The 12,851-nt window shown below is 46.8% G+C and overlaps 1 long non-coding RNA gene across 1 annotated transcript in view; it reads left to right on the top strand.

Moving 5' to 3' along the window:
- Positions 1–376: 376 nt before the first annotated feature.
- LOC116636370 overlaps positions 377–12,851 on the top strand; it is a 28,631-nt gene continuing 16,156 nt past the window's right edge. Inside the window, exons 1-4 of the long non-coding RNA XR_004300334.1 lie at positions 377–455; positions 3,530–3,689; positions 9,979–10,173; positions 12,718–12,819. This is a non-coding gene — a long non-coding RNA (uncharacterized LOC116636370). The remainder of the gene's footprint in view (positions 456–3,529; positions 3,690–9,978; positions 10,174–12,717; positions 12,820–12,851) is intronic.

Genomic DNA, 12,851 nt, shown 5'->3' with positions numbered 1-12,851 from the left:
CCTTAATGAGTCACCAAGGGTCTTTTTCTCAGAAGTCTAGATGGATGCCAGGAGCCCCCTGTCCAGACGGGGAGGTGATAACAGCGCCCTTTGTGTTGGGAGTGGAAAACAAAGGCTCGCTAGGATTCGGCAGCTTGTGCGGCCCTGGGGCTCCTGGGCCCAGCGGGCACCTGGACGGCGGCTGTGAAAAAACACTGGAGGCAGAACTCAGCTGAGCTGCAACCTCGTGAGCTCGAGCGGGGGTCACCCCTGGCTGAGGTTACGGTTGAGGGAATGGGGTCACCCCCCCGCCCCGGGAGAAGCTGAGCGGCGGCGCGGGGACGCGGACAAAAGCCGCTTTGTGGAGGCTGAGAGTCCCTCGACGGCGCCACCGTGTGGCAGCGCTGGGCAGAGGCCGCGGCGGATCCCAGGGCTGTCCCGCGCCCACCCGGACCTTCTCCGACCAGCTGAGACAGGTGAGACGGGCGAACCTCAAGGAGATGCTGATTTTCTGCTAAGTAGGTGCAGGTTACTTGCCATTAGGCCCACATTTACACAGCAAGTTTGTGGAGCAATCTTAGCCACTTCCATCCTCTGCTGAATTTAGTCCCAGCCAATAGCCTCACCTAAAACTTGATGACTTAAAGGCGATCCAAACTGAATGCAATAAAGACTGCTTAGATGTTAGGGCGCTCCAGCCCCCCCGTGGTTTTCCGACTCTCAGAACAGACGTTTAGTGGGGGAGGAGGGCCAGAGCAAAGGAGCAGGGAACTCAGAGTGGCTGAACTTGACGTTCCACCTGCCCGCGTTTTCAGCCTAATGTAGCAGAACCTGGCAGATGGGTCTCCTCTCACCGGGCCCCACGGAGTTGGGTGTGAGCCAGCTCCCCATACCTAGAATTCCCAGAGGAAACCTCCTCCAGCAGGTTCTGTGATCCCTGAGCCCTGTCCCCTAATTGAGAAGACAGAAGGGTCTGTGCATGTCAGAAGAGGAGAGGAGGATCTGTGAAGAGATTTCTTTGCAGGGCGCTGTGGCCAAGAGCCCACGTCATTTTCAAGGAGTGTTGGGGGTGGGCAGCCTCCTCCCCTCAAGCCTGACCAAGGGCCTTCCATGGCTGCAGCGGGCCATCCCTGCTGTGTTCCCACAGACTGGGGGTGCAGGAAGGGCTCTGAGAGCTGAGGCAGCCTGGGCAGCAGGATGGGAAGGAGAGCCTGCACAGGACGGGGCTGCTTTCCCAGAACTCGTCCGTGAGGACCTGCCAGTGTTTCCCAGGCCCCGAAGAGCCTGGCCAGCGGGGTTTTAAGCTCTGCCGGAGAGCAGAGCCTGGGAGGCCGAGGGGACCCCAACAGTGAGATGCTGTGTACAGTGGGCCACCAGCGGACCAGAGGCTCAGGGGAATGACATCCAAAGAGACAGAACACACCGCCCACGTCACAGGGGCTGTGGCCACAGGGGGTCTCTGAAGAGTCCATGAAGGCAGGACAAGTGAGAGCCTTAGCTTCAGAAAGCTGGCTCCTGGCGAGGCTCCCCCCAGCCACAGTCCCACCACAGGAGACCCTGTCTTGACCCCTAATTATCTCACCCCCCTCCGATTGCCAGCCTTCACTAGCAAGTAGTGGGGACAGGAGCTGAGAAGGTGAGAAGCTGACCACTGGCCACTCACACAGCAGGTTTTCACCAACCATCCTCTACAGCTAGGAGGAGGGGACAAGACTGAATGCTAAATTCCAGTCTGATTATTATTATTATTATTATTATTATTATTACACAAACTAGCCTTTCTAATTATTTGAGTGAGACTATTCACAACCCAAGTGACTGCAAGACAATTACTGCCTGAGTGAGAACAGAAAAGTCAAGGGTCCTAGGCACGTTTTAAAAGGATGGAAAAACAAAAATAAAAACGTATTCTGATGATGTCCCACTTGGGTTTGTTCAACATAGAGGTTACAAGATATGAAACAAATCTTTACCGGGCACTCTCTCTGCACCACGCCCTGCTCGGGAGCTAGAACCTCTACCCTCGAGAGCCCCCCAGTCCTGTCAGAGTCTAGTGCCTCCACTGGGACACTTAGTGGGAACAGGAAGTAGTCCCGTGACTGGGCATCACTGCAGCCTGGGTGCCCTTGAGTTCAGAGATCCTTGAGGCTCTCTCGCTCTCCCGCTCTCTCTCCCTCTCTTCACTGAGGACACCATGCTGACGGCCTGCCCATGAGGCTCTGCCCAGCTCCGGGGGGACACCCCCCTCCGGGGGCTGCCCCAAGCCCAGTAACGCTCTTCAGGGGAGGAGGCCCAAGTGGCAGTTCTGAGCCTGAACTTTCCCACTTCTCCCTATCACAGCTGTTCTCAGCTCTCTCTGCCCCACTACCGTCCCCCAACCCCCCATCTGCAAGGTACCAACTCCTCCCCCGACAACTCCCATCCCTCCTCTGCCCACGAGTGCCCCACCCACACCCCCATCCAGCATCCAGTCTTCTCAGGACCCTGACCTGGCTCCACAGTCACCTCCCTGCTGCTGTCCCAGGGACAGATTAATCAGCAGTGACCATCCTCTGCAGTCTCTGTCCCCTCCCTCCTTACATCCTGCCCCTGCCTAGAAGTGAGACCATGTTGTGATCCTCATTTTACAGGTGACAGAGGCCCATCATGACAGGTCATGATGTGGAGACTGAGTAGCAGTGTCAGAACTAGAAGGGATGTCTCTGGTAAAGACTCTCGGAGGAAGGGACATTTGAGCTGAAACGTGTAGGATGATCAGAGTTAGCCAGATAAAAGGAAGATGGGGTTGGGAAGGCCATTTCAGAGTGGAGGATGCTTGAAGGCAAGGAACCAAGAAAGATCATGACCGATCACATATTGTAATTTCTTCACTAAGAGCCCTTTGGTGCCTCCTCATCGTGTGTGGCAGAAAACCTGTCTGCCTCCATGCCATAGAAAGCCCTGGTCCCTCTCCAGCCTCCGACAGGCTCCCAGCACTCCGGGTGCCTTGTACTTCTCTCTGCACACGTAGGACTAATGATTTCACCCTTGGCGCCTTTGCACAAGCATTTCCCCCTTGTTTCCTGGCAAGATGCAGCCCAAACATCAGCTGCTCTGGGAACCTCTTTGACCTCCGTAGATAGAATCGTACATGCTTCCCTCGGACCTACACACATTGCCCTCACGTGTGCATTTGTAGATTTGTCGACTGCGCCAGGGGCTGTGAATAAGGTCCCCACAGGTCAGCTCTGCACATTGCCGGTATGTAACCCCAGTGCCTGCAACACCTGGCACGAAGTTGGTATGCGAAAAACTAGGAGAGGGTGAAGAGAAGGAGGAGAGAGGGAAGAAGTAGCCAAGGTGTGTTGAGTTCAAGGACACACCATTGGGAGTATTTCAAATGCTCCTGTCTGTGTTGGAACTCAGAGAATCTTGTAAGGTCTCATTAGGAGAGAAGCACACCTCACTTTTGTGGACACGAATTTCATTTTCAAAACAAGATAAGGTGACAAGGGAATCTTCTATACGTGGTTTTTTTTGTTTTGTTTTGTTTTCTGTTTTTTTTTTACAGGGTTGTATTGCATTTCAGAATCTCCGCCCATAACAAACGCATCCTCCGGAAGATGGAAAGTCTGCTGCTTCCCCACGTCCACCTGCACCCAGAGGCCATTTCAGCCAGGCTCTGAGACTTTACTGCACACAACCCACGTCGACTTTTAAGGCTCCAAAGGGTACTTGTGCTTATTTGTTCTTCTTGCAAAACACCCAGATTAGCTTTCAGAATTGCAGCTCCATCTAAGGCAAATAACTTACAAGAAAGGCAAGGGTGGGTCGCTGAGTAATTTTTACCTGGTTTGTCCCCAGCTGCTTGTATCTCGGCCCCATTCTCCATCTCAGCTTGGCTTAGTTTCAGAGTTGTTCAGTAAATGGGCCCGGTGTCCACCAGCAGGGTATCGACCAAATACGTGGTGGTGCAACCACAGGGTTTAACACTCTGCAAACATTCAAACTGTGTTGAACATCCATGTTCTTTGACCCAGGAGAGTGTTCCTGACGTCTTGTTAGGTTGATACATACACGGTTCTTTATGCAGAAAAAAAGGATCTGAAATCTGTCAACCAAGGTATTTATTATTTTTGTTTCTGTAATGTTCAGAATCTTTAATAATGAACTCAAATTGCTTGTGGAAGAGTGATAATTTTAAAAATTTAAACTTAGGACGCCTGGGTGGCTCAGTTGGTTAAGCATCTGCCTTCGGCTTAGGTCATGATCCCAGGGGCCTGGGATCGAGTCCCTCATCGGGCTCCCTGCTCAGCGGGGAGTCCGCTTCTCCCTCTCCCTCTGTTGCTCCCCCTGCTTTTGCTCTCTGTCTCTCTGTCTGACAAAAAAAAACACAAAACTTTAAAAATTTAAACTTAATGATCAAAGCAAAAAGATTTAATATATATTAGAGTTAGTTTTATGCTGGGTCATACATATATTACAAGGTATTATATTACGAGGGAGATTTTACAAGGTTGGGAGGCCTACATTCCCCAGCTTTTGTCACCTGGGAAGGTGCCCCTCCTATTTTAAGACTGAGCTCAATTGCTCCACTTCTGGGGACTCTTCCTGCCCAACTCTGTATAAATACCATTTCTGAGCATTCCCCCAGTCCCCTGGGCCACCCCCTACACCCCAGCCATCACTATACATAATGATTTTCTCATAGCATGCTCAGAGCCCGTGTGAGGGGATTATTCAGCTCCTGGTCCCTGGGTCTACTTGGCATATTGAATAACGGATGACCCAATACACTGATGTGTGATGTTGGGCACGTCATTGCTTTTCTATAAATCTCAGTGTCCTCATCGTTAAAATGGGGATCAATGTGCCCATCCCAGAGCTGCTGTAAGGATTGAACCAATGCTTTGTGCACTGAAGAGCATGGTAGAGATCAGTAGACCTCACAAGGAGAGCATATTCAACAACCAGAACCCGGAGTCCACACCACAGCACATCTGCTTCCAGCCCATGCTCTAGGCTGTTGGCTAATGAGACAGAGAGTTCCATTAAAAAATCACTTTGTCCAAGCAGTGGAGGGGAATTGTGTGCATGTGTTTTTGTTTTGTTGTGTTAAGTGAGAATATAGTGGTCCTTTAGCCTCCAGCCCTCCTGCAAGGTCTTCACCAGAGGGCAGCCTAAACAGAGCCAAATTCGGCCTTCCAGAGCCTGGAAGGACATGGTTGGTAGAACTGGGTTCTTCCCATAGCTAGCCTAGGGTTTTAGAGCAACGCAACTATTTAATTTTTGTTATCTTGAATGGAAAGTCTTCTAACCTGTGTCATAAGTCAACATAACACTGTAACAGACTTTTTAAAAAAGATTTTATTTATTCATTTGAGAAAGAGAGAGAGAGAATGGGGGGTTGCAGAGGAAGAGGGACAAGCAGACTCCCCACTGAGCATGGAGCCCAACTTGGGGCTCGATGATCCCACAGCCTTGAGATCATGACCTGAGCTAAAATCAAGAGTCACACGCTCAACCGACTGAACCACCCAGGCTCCCCTGTAAACAGATTTTTATAACCATTTCGGGTTGTTAGGCTCACTATTTTTCTTTTTAAGTATTAACGTCATATATAAATAGTAGTGACAGTTAACACTGACTTTGGCCTTACTGTGTTGCAGACACCATTCTGAATATTGTACATATATTTGCTCACTGAATCTTCATAACAGTTATAGGAGATGGGTGCTCTTGTTATCCCCATTTTCCATAGGAGGAAACTGAGGGCCAGAGAGGTTAAGTGAGGTGGCCAAAGTCACAGAGCACAGCATATAAACCCTAGCACTGTGGCTCCGGAGCCCACATGCTGGACATTACCGTACAGCAACGCAGCCACACTACGCAAAGAGCACATGATGGGGAGAAGAGCCGGGTACGGACTGGGCCTTCGTTTCTTATTCCGTTACGAAATGAACACATAATATTATAGAATATACTGAAAATAAAGGAGAGAGAAGGGGGAATCCTAGATCCACCAACCAGTGTAAATACTCTCATTTATTCATAATTCCCAGTACGATAATAGAGCAATTACATATACGGGTAAAGCCATCAGTTGATGTATGGGTGGTGGTGACGTAAATAGGGCAAAAGATTATTGTTAAGGAAAATGTCCACAATGTGTAGTAAAAACCTAGCCAGACTCCACTAAGGATTCCGTGTCTCCCCTCTCCACTCCTGCAGGAGCATCACTGAGGGCTCCCAGCCTCCCCCATATACACGCTTATGATCATCCTTTAAAGGCCCTAAAGTCCCCTCTAATTCCCTCTCTCCCTGGGCATGCTGAGAATTCCCTTACAGAGTCTCTGCATGAGACTCTTTTCCAGCAGAGCTCCTGCCACTCCCAAATGCTATCAAATATGAATGAAGGTTTACAAAGCCACTAGGAGTCTTCGGGGCCCATACATGGAACACCGTGGTCACTCCTAACCCTGCACTCAGAACTCCCTCTTCCTCAAGCTGCCATGTATTCACTTTTGCGCCCTCCTTCATCCATCCACCCAGTGAATGTTTATGGCATAGCTCCTGGGTACCAGGCCCTCTGCCCTTAAGGACCCGAGGCCTAACAGGAGAGACCAACGGCAAAAGGTGAGAGGAGTGATGATTGGACAGACAGGTGGGAACAACCACGTGAAGGAAGGGAAGAGGCAGCTGTGATTTCTGTCTCAGGCCTTTGGACTTGCAGGGCACCTGATGGAGATGCGAAGGGTAAGACTTCCAGAAAGGAGAATGAGCCAGGGAAAGGGGTGGGAGCAACTGTAGATGAAAGGAAGAGCACATAAAAGGCCGGACACCTTTGGGCTCTAGGGCCCCCACCCCTGGCTACTGACAAGGGGGACCTGCCAAGAGATGCATCTGCAGCAAGAGGCTGGGCAGGCACCGGATCTGCGAAGGTGGTGGCCACAGGTTGGCCTTGGGATTTTCTCCCAGCTGTGCTGAGCAGCCCGCGAAAGGACTTGAGCAAGACAGTAATGGGGAGGAGAACAGCATCCTTGCCCTCAAGGAATTCACGATGGTAAAATTAGATTATGAACTCCAAAAACTTTAATTCAGTCTGGGTAGAATGATGAGACGACAGAGATCTCACTAATATTTTACTAGAGGACTCGTGCAGATAAAACCGTGTTGACAACTACTTTGAGAATTCCAAGTTCCATTCTCTGCCTATTGCTCTTCTCGGTAAAGATAGAAAGAGCAGGTCAGGGAATATTCACGTTCTGGGGACTACGGGAGCAGAAGGAATGGAATACATAGGCCAAATAGGATAAGGTCTTCCTTAAGTTTGAATGGATGCAGGTGTTTCTTACCATAAATTATAATTTCTTTCTTTCATGTTCACTGGCAAGAATCAAGAAGCTTCATGATGTACTACATTTATTAATTTATCATGAAGTATTTATTTTTCACAACACCTGCATGTTTGACATTCAACATTATCTTTGGGCTCTTAGTCCATGGGATGGCAATTCACAGCCCCTGGGCCAAATCTGGCCTTCTCCCTGTTTTTATATGGTCCATATGTAGTAACCATGTCTTTTATTTGCTGTATTCTGATGCTCTGACACCTGGGGCCTGACCTTCCCTGAGTTAACCAATTCTTAGAGACAGTAAACAAATGAGCGCACTTTTCAAATATAAACCAACCAGTCCAGAGCCTACAACCCCAACCACCCCCTTTACTGGGCTCTCACACTCCAGGCCACAATCCACCTGCCCTCATCACCCCAGGGCCGGGTACTAGATAACCAGGGACAGACCCTACGCCCTCGAGCCTGCTGAAATTATTCAAACTAGCCAATCCTAAGCCTGCTTACCTTGACTTACTCATTCCTTCCCACAGAAACCACAGTAAAGGCTTTTTGCCTGCAATTTCCCGCATTCCTCCAGAGTGATCCCATGGCATGGGATCTGTGGGAACTGTAACAAACTATCTTGTTAATGGTAATCACCTGATGTGTAGGCCTTATTAGACCTCAAATTTTCTATTAATAAGGTATATTTTTAAATCACCATTAGCTAAGAATGGCTTTTACATTCTTAAACGGTTGAAAAAATCAAAAGAAGAAGAATATTTCATGATACCTGAATATATATGAAATTGAAATTTTATTGGAATCCAGTCATATTCATTTACATATTATCTGTGGCTGTTTTTTGCCCTACCATAGCAGAGTTGAGCAGTCATGACAGATACCTTATAGCCCACAAAACCTAAAATATTTACTGTCTTCACAGACATAGCTTGTTGACCTCCATAACATGATCCATAGTTATTTTATTTGCTCACTTAAGCTATGAACTTGTATCAATTGACCCATTGCTCTCTGTGTGGTGTAGATCCCCTTATAGTTTGAAAGATTCAGAATCTCTGGCTATCGCTTTCTTCCTAGGGTCTACCCCAAAATGTCTGAGCCTCCAATGTTTGATTTTTTTTTTAATTATCCTAAATAAGAAGAACATTTTATTGTGACTCAAAATATCCAACTAGATAATAGAAACAAATTTCATGAGGCGTTATTCATCCTTAAAATGTCTGGATCACTTTCTGTTCTTTTCTCCATTTTAAAAATATACTGCTCACAATCTACTGTTTTCAAAACCCACTCACGAGTCAATGTGCACACTTTAATTAACATCATGAATCTAACTGAGTCGAATCCAAACAACTCAAAGTGTTTCTCTTATACATACTGTGCAGAGGAAGACAAATATAGAAACAAATAATAACGATAAAGCACAAAAAACATAACACAAGTTTAAAAGAATGCTCTAGAAGCAAAGAGGAAAAAAAGCTAATTTTTTTTTTCTTAGAGCTGATGGACAGGGTTTCATAGAGCAAGTAAGATTTGAATTTAGTCTAGAAGGAAGGTCATGAAATCCTTGGTAGAGAAGCAAGAGAAAGGCTTCTGTAGCGCCCTGGGGGATTCTCTACACGGTACTGAAGCAGAATGTGTGCATGGATGTGTGATCCTTTCAGTGAAGGCTTCTGCATTCTTTATTTGCAGTCAACCCCCATGCCCCGCATCTCCTGTTGCTCATAGTTTTAAACTGAGTGTGCTGTTTCCTTCCACAACTATAATTCTTCTTCCAGACCTCATTCAGAAAACAATGGAGTCATGTGACCATCTCATGATGGAATAAGCATAAATGTTTCCAAGAGTCTCCCGGTAGGTTAGCATGACGGTGAAGAATTGATAAGAAAACAAGACCTGTGAGGGAGGAGTGTCAGTCTTCAGATTCATATAGAAGAGATATAGCTTCATGTAGCTTTAACTCAGTTTCTCTTTGGAGCCCCGCACCAGCAGCAGCGCTGCTGATCCATAGGAAGAGCAGAAATTTAATCCCAGTATATTCCAGTCCATCCCCGCCCCTCCTCACTGCGGTCTGCCTTCTCTTGGCAGGTGTAGAGAATTAACCATCCATTCCACCCCCCACCCCGGGGGGATCCCTGCTTGCTCACTGGCTGCAGGTCCCCTAAGATCTCTCTGGAGTCCTATCATGCTTTACTCCTCCCACGTACCCAAGAACTCTGCCCAGATAACGTCATGCACGAGCCCTCTCTTCAGGACCCACCGATCCTCTGGGCCTCGGGCCTCGGGAACCACTGGGAGGCTGCGGCCATTCCTTCCTGGAAATTTCCTAACTCTTCAGACTCCAACACGAGACTTCCTCCTAGCTCCCCCCCACCCCCACCCAAGGGAACTCTTCATTCTGCTTTTAGACTCTGTTGTGGTACTTACCCTCAGCGGCATCTTACTTCTTCTCCTTGCTGAGCTTGGGTGTTAGCCAGAGACTGGCACGCTGTTTTCCATAACGCTCTCGCCCCTGAGACAATCAACTTAAACTGGCCCAGCTGCTTGGACCGAGGTGGTTGGGGGTACAATTCAGAAAATTTAAAAAGGAAATATGCAAGAGAGAAAAAAATATCTCAAAATGTGATTCTAATAGTTATGTTTATTTGTATTTCCTCAGAAGTGGACCTTATCTCTAGCTCAGATCATCTCACTGTTGCTGAGACTCATATCAACCACCAACTCACTACCTCCACTTGAATGTCTAAGAAACACAATGAGACGGTGTACTCTGTGCTGTTCTGAGCATGAAGAATCTCCACGGACACTGAACCCCTGCCACAAAGGAGGATTAGAAATAACCTCAAATCTACACGTAAGCCATACCCAGTTTTCTCTAGTGGAGGTAACATCGACTTTCTAGTATCTCCTCCCCACAGAGAGGAGGAGCCCCCCAGCAGCTGGGAAGCTGGTTCTGGTATGGTGAGCTGCTGCAGAGTTAGGGCTCTGGTCGCAGTTGGATGACAATAGCTTCTAGCTGGTACTTGGGTGGTATTATGCTAAGTAGGTACTTTATGACTTAAAGTTTCTTTAAGAAATAATTGAGTCAAGGGGCGCCTGGGTGGCTCAGTCAGTTAAGCGTCTGCCTTCGGCTCAGGTCGTGATTCCAGGGTCCTGGGATCGAGCCCCGTGCTTTGCAGGAAGCCTACTTCTCCCTTTCCTGCTCCCCCTGCTTGTGCTCTCTCTCTCTCTCTCTGTCAAATAAATAAATAAAATCTTAAAAAAAATTTGCAGAATGCAATTGTAATAAATATATTTTTCTAAAGGGTGTTGGGGATGGGGAGTGGGAGAAATCTCCCCTCAACAACATAGGAATAGACTTTCTAGTCCCAACAGAGGCAAATGGCAGACGCTTAGGACTACACCTTCAGGCACCATGTATGTAGTATGTTATCAGAGAAGTGTGTCTGATCAGTGTGGGGCATCAGAAACCCCAAGAATGGGCTGCCGCGCTGGCTGTCTGCTGAGTGTGGAGTTGGCCAGTGGTGCCCCCTGGTGGAACTAGTGGGATTGCAGTTGCTGGTTGGTCTTTTCTTGAGCTAGGAACGATGAGGGCGGGAACCCACGCTGATGGATTCCTTTCCTACGGAATTGCTTGCATTTTGTTCTTCACTCTCTTGGTTTGTTCCCTTCCCTTTTCATTAAAGGAAAAACGTAATATCTGGTATATTCCTTTATTCCAATTTTCTTCGGGCAATACTAAGGGTGTATTTTGTACCAAAATTCTCAAAAATGTAAATTAGAGGTTTAATTCCTTCACAACTTCTCATGCTATACCAAAAATTTGCTTTATCAGGCAAGGCATTGCTTTTCTGCTTTTTTTTTTTTTCTGCTTATTTTTATATAACAAGATATTGATACAGTTTTGTTTTTGAACCTATATCTTCTCACTGAATGTCCACGTGAGCACATATGTATGTAATTATTTTTCTAATCTATGTATAGTATCTTAAGATAGAACAAACCATAATATATTTAGCCATTGATGTACCATATTATATTTGGCCATCAGGTTTCTTTCAATTCTTTGCTGACAAGCAGCACTGCAATAAACATTCTTGTATGTTGCGCATATTTGTGACTTTCTGGGGGGAGTACATAAGAAGTGAAATTATTGAGTCAAAGAATATGTATACTTTAAGTTCTGAGATACTGCCAAATTTCCTTTCAATTCAGACTGAAATTGTATACCGTTAGCAGTGTGTGGGTTAATATCTTGTCTTCACTCATGTTCTCTCTCTCTCTTTCAATCCAGAGAGGAAATAATCTTTTTTTTTTTTTAAGTAGGCTCCACGCCCAACGTAGGCTTGAATTCACTTTCCTGAGATCAAGAGTCACATGCTCTACCCACTGAGCCAACCAGGCAACCCAAGAGAGGAAATAATCTTACTGTTGCTCTCATTTTAATTCCCCTGATTACTAACTAGATGAAAATTGTTTTCATGTTTCACAGTCATTCATGTTATTTTCTGCCATGAATGCCTATTAATGTGTTTCATATAGTTCAATATTCAATTGTATGTTTTTCTTTTTCATATTTAGGAGTTCTTTATATATTCTGGGTATTAGTCCTACTCAGTCTTTAATTTTGTTTATGGCATCTTGTGTTCTTCAGAAGTTATCGATATTGATATAATCAGGTTTCTCGACCTTTTTCATGCTTTTTTCATTTTTGTTATAAGAGGATTTTAAAGAACTTTTATATATAATACCTTAATACCTTAAATACCATATATATATAAATACCATATATATATAGCTGGAAATCTGTACCTTTTGACCCCCTTCTCCCATTCTGCCACCCCTACTCAGCTAGAGCAAGGCAGAGGGAGAGCATGGCACCCCCCAGTGTCTGGCCCGGGAGAGTATTCCAGCAGGCTCTTCGGTGTGTGTGTTAGATTAAATGTCTGTACTCGGACTGACACTTTAATATAAGCCAGTGGACCGCTTTCACTTAAAGTCTGGGCACTATCATTGTCTCTGCCCTGGGCGCCGGGACGGTGAGTCTCAGCCTACGGCCCTTTAAGAGCCGAGTGTCAGATCTCTAATCTTGCACCTCCCAGGCACACAAGCTCTGTTGGTTTTCAAAGCTAGATGTCTGGGGGCTCATCTCTCAGATGCAGGTCTTAATACTTAGGGTGCTGTTGCGGGGTTGGAACCCTTCTCTCCTCAAGGAGAAGCTCCAGACTTTGAGTTCCCTGCCGGTTGCTGGTCGCTGCGCTGGGGGTAAGGTTCACGGCAAGATTGTGTCCTCCCCTCCCCTCCCCTCCCCTCCCCTCCCCTCCCCTCTTTGAGGTGATTTTCTTCTCGTTTGCCCAATGTGTAGGCATTGTTCAACTAGCCTTTTCTTTATTTTCAGAGGAAATTCTTTTCATACACAGCTGTGGACTCAGTATGTCTGTGGGAGGAAGTGAATTCAGGATCTTCCTATGTCGCCATCTTAAACTGGAACCATCAAAAGGTATGTGCCTTTTCTATTTACTTCTATGACTT

The sequence above is a fragment of the Phoca vitulina genome, unplaced genomic scaffold, assembly GCF_004348235.1.
Source record: "Phoca vitulina isolate PV1807 unplaced genomic scaffold, GSC_HSeal_1.0 scaffold12, whole genome shotgun sequence".
In the NCBI taxonomy this organism is placed as follows: Eukaryota; Metazoa; Chordata; class Mammalia; order Carnivora; family Phocidae; genus Phoca; species Phoca vitulina.
Note: the sequence above shows the minus strand (reverse complement) of the source record. Positions and strands in the feature narration are given on the sequence as shown.